The sequence below is a fragment of the Canis lupus genome, chromosome 35, assembly GCF_048164855.1.
Source record: "Canis lupus baileyi chromosome 35, mCanLup2.hap1, whole genome shotgun sequence".
Taxonomy (NCBI): domain Eukaryota; kingdom Metazoa; phylum Chordata; class Mammalia; order Carnivora; family Canidae; genus Canis; species Canis lupus.
Window position 1 is genome coordinate 14,508,861 of NC_132872.1, and position 4,373 is coordinate 14,513,233.

Sequence of the window (4,373 nt, forward strand, 5' to 3'; positions counted from 1 at the left end):
GCCGCAGCCGGCCGCGGGCTCCGCACTTGACTTTCGCACCCCGAAACAGCTGCAGCTCGTAGAGAAACTGAGACCGCGTTGGCAGGAAAATATATACATGTTTTTCCATTTCCACTCGGCGGGACTGAGGGAGGAAATGGTGGGGTGCGGGGGCCGCGGGCGGGGGGAGCGCGGCCGAGCATCAGCGCCCCGTCGGGCCACCTGCGCCGGGAGGCAGGGGGCGCCGAGGGCGGGGGGCGTCTAGGCCGGAGGAGCTGAAACCCAACGGAGGCTTTTTTTTTTTTTTTTTTTAATTTATTTATGATAGTCACAGAGAGAGAGAGAGAGAGAGAGGCAGAGACACAGGCAGAGGGAGAAGCAGGCTCCATGCACCGGGAGCCCGACGTGGGATTCGATCCCGGGTCTCCAGGATCGCGCCCTGGGCCAAAGGCAGGCGCCCAGGGATCCCCCAACGGAGGCTTTTAATAGGGGTCTTGGAAGTGCGATTGGGGAGCGCGGGTGGTGCGAACCCGGAGCGCTGTGCTCCTGCAGGGAGAGCGAGGGGCTGGGGGGCGGGGGTTGTGATTCCCTGGGGAGGTGCAGGGGGAGGTGCGGGGGGTCAAGAAAGGTGCTCCGGGGGCGCTGAGCGGAGCCGGCTGTGGGCCCCCAGTATGTACTGATTAACTACTGTCCTCCTGGGACCCGAATGCCGTCTGCTGCGTTGGGATTGAACCATTTGTGAACTCTGGTCGCTTCTGGCTGCTCCCTGAGTTCGTGAGCTGGGCCGGAGAGTAGCGCGTCCACACGCATTCTCTCTCCAAGTCTATCCAACTCCACACCGGCGTGAGAGTAATGGAGACTTTTGAGAAATGTTATTCAGTTTCTCCACATGTCACCTACGAAAATAAAGTTTTGAGCCGAATTTAACCAACAGACGCTTGCAAAAAAAAAAAAAAAAAAAAAGAAAAAGAAAAAAAGAAAAACCCAAATGTACGTTTATTCTTATCCAGAATCAACTCTTGTACTCAAGCTATCGGTTCTGTAACGATCTCTTATTTCACGGTGACTGGTTTGGTTTGAATTTTTTCCTTGCTGGGAAGGGTTTCCTTCCACTTGCATTGAGGAAGATGATTCTTCTTATTTTAACAAGTTCCAGAGTTTTTGGCTTTTAGAGAGAGAGGAAAAAAAGAAACAGATACATGAATTGTTCATCTCCTGAAGTCTTTCTGTTTTCCTACCACCACCTTTGGACAAGGTGATGGGGAAGAGCTTTAAATTAGGCATCCTTGGAGCCATAAATCTGAGGGCTGTAAATTATGGTGTAATGATTGGATCTTTCCAGACAGAAAGGGCTAGCTGGGGGAACAGGGCTAGCTGTTGGGGGAACAGGGCTAGCTGATGGGGGAACAGGGCTAGCTGAGGACAAAGCACAGCTGATAGCCCACAAACAACCCGCACCCAGGATGGGATATGTGTGACATTCCTCAGGAAGCTTCTAGTTGTCTTAATGCCTTGCTAGGGAGAAAAACAATCTTTAACTTGACAATGGCAAGGCCTCCAGTATCTTGTAGGTTCTCTTTAGCATGTGAGAATCCTTTTGAAATCTCCCTTCTCTTTACCTCCCCCAACTCTGCAGGTATATAATCAGCCACCCCTCACAATCCCAACCCCACAATCCCAACCCCCGGGGGCAGCAGCTCTTCCTGCCCACGGGTCCTGTCACCATACTTTAATAAAACCACCATTTTGCACCAAAGACTGCCAAACAATTTTTCTTGGTCATCGGCTCTGGACCTCACCTATGTTCCAAAATGTCATCAACATGACTACACAAGTAATCAGGAAGATTTAATCAAAAGATTAAATGACTTACAGATTGCCCAACAGGATACATAAACATAAATCGATTTACAGACATAGTATAGTGACATTAAGAAGATCAAATTAAGAAAATCAAGGAGAAAATTCTAAAAACTTCAAAAATGAAGAGAGACACAAAGGAAGGAGGATCAAAGTGACATTAACTGTCATAAGACATCGCCAGGTGTAAGACGCAATACGTTAATTTTCATATTGAAGAAAAATAACTTCCACTTTTATAAACATTGCTACATGAGTATATTTAATTTTTTAATCAAATGTATCATTTGTAGAGGAGTATGCAAACATCACAAGTATACAGCTTGAAGTGTCATTGAGTAAACATACTTACGTAGCCAGAAGCACATTAAAAGCTGCACATTACCAGCTCTCCAGAACCTGTCACTGCCACCACCACCAACAGCCACTCACCCCTGGCTCTGCCCACTATCCTACTTTTTTTTTTTTTTTTTAAGTTTTATCTATTCCTGAGAGACACACACACAGATAAAGAGAGAGAGGCAGAGACACAGGAAGAGGGAGAAGCAGATTCCATGCGGGGAGCCCGATGTGGGACTCCATCCCCGAACCCCAGGATCATGACCTGAGCCAACGGCAGGTGCTCAACCGTTGGGCACCCAGGCGTTCCTACCTTTCCTTTCCCTAATTCATTCATTACTGCTCAAATCTTTGGTATCTCCTTCTGCCATCTTTGAGATCAGCTTTTTTCTTCTTTTCCTAGCTCCTTAAGGAATAGAGTTGGGTTTTCTTATGCAATGCCTATCAAAGTTCCCGTAGCATTTTTGACAGAAATAAAAAAAAAAAAAAACTACAATTCTATATAATTCCCATGGAACACAAAAAAAAACATGAATAGTTAAATCAATCTTGAAAAAGAATAATGAAGCTGGAGGCATCATACTTTGTGATTTCAGAATATAGTACAAAGCTACAGTAATCAAAATAGTGCAGAACCGGCATAATGACAGACCTATGGATCTATGGAATAGACTAGAGGGCTCATAAATAAATCCACACATATGTGGTCAACTGATTTTTACAAGGGTGCCAAGAATACATAATGGAGGTAGCATCATCCCTTGAATAAATGATCTTGGAGAAACCAAGATATCCATATTCAAAAGCATGAAATTGGACCCGTCCTTTACAACACCAGAAAAATTAACTCAAAATAGATTAAAGACTTAAACATAAAACCAGAAGCTATAAAACTCCTAGAAGAACACATTGAGAAGAAGTTTCACGAGGTTAGTCTTGACAATGATTTCATGGCTGTAACAACAAACAGTACAGACAACAAAGGCACAAACAGACAAATGGAACTATATCAAGCTAAAAAGCTACTGCAAGGCAAAGGAAACAACAGACTGAAAGGGCAGCCTACAGAATGGGCGGATCTTTTCAGGAACCCTTCAAGGGCCTAAAAATGCATGACGAGCATGCAAATATTGGTTTCTCACTATTATTAATGAATCTAAGACTGTATCCTATTTGTATGAATTCGAGCAATGGAACAGGAAAGATTACTCAGATCCACGGGCAAGTACCTGCCAGGTAGCCAACGACTTGTGGTTGTTCTCAGGATTCATTTCCATAATCTTAAAGGTTTTGACTCAAACTGGAAGTGCTTGTGTCCCCCCCCCAACCCCCCCAGCCCTTGCAGATGGTTCATTGTCCTGAGCCTGTGTATGGTACTTCTTTCACTTACAGCCACATCACCTGGCCTAATGAGTAGTTTCTAAAAGTAGCTTTCATTTCTTTTAGGGCATGTTCCCAAGTATGTCTTTACCTTAATCAGTGCTAGTGATAAAAGATAACTTGACCTCTGGTGGAAGAGATTTTTCACAGCTAAAGACATAAACTGAAGTCCCATTGAAAAGGGTAGGAAGGGCAGAGATGCAGCCAGGAGCCAAACTTCCAGCACGGGAAGGGATATCACAGGTGGGGAGTAGTCCCCGAGGAGCAAGGGACCAAGCCTCAAATCAGGCATCCCGGGCTATGATACAGGGAAGGGAAGATGAAGCCTCATAATGATGTGGGAAACAAAGGCAAAAGAATTGTAGCATGGGGCGCCTGGGTGGCTCAGCGATTGAGCGTCTGCCTTTGGCTCAGGGTGTGATCCCAGAGTCCCAGGATGGAGTCCCACGTTGGGCTCCCTGCATGAAGCCCGCTTCTCCCTCTGCCTATGTCTCTGCCTCTTTCTCTGTATGTCTCTCATGAATAAATAAATAAAATCTAAAAAAAAAAAAAAAAAAAAAAGAATTGTAGCTTAAATTAGAATCTCCCTATACTTTGCAGCCCACTGATAGATCCCTGAAATATGCAGTGTGACCTTCCTCCAGGAACTCATGGGTGCCTTAGTGGTTTAATATTTAAAAGTAACCTTATCTTGCCAGGAGATGGCCCCTCAAGTTCCTGAAAGCCTTGCTTCCAGATTCCTTGGAGACTTGAGCTATCCCTAACCCCCACTAATTAAAAACAATACAGTCACTTCACACAATCCCGATACAGCT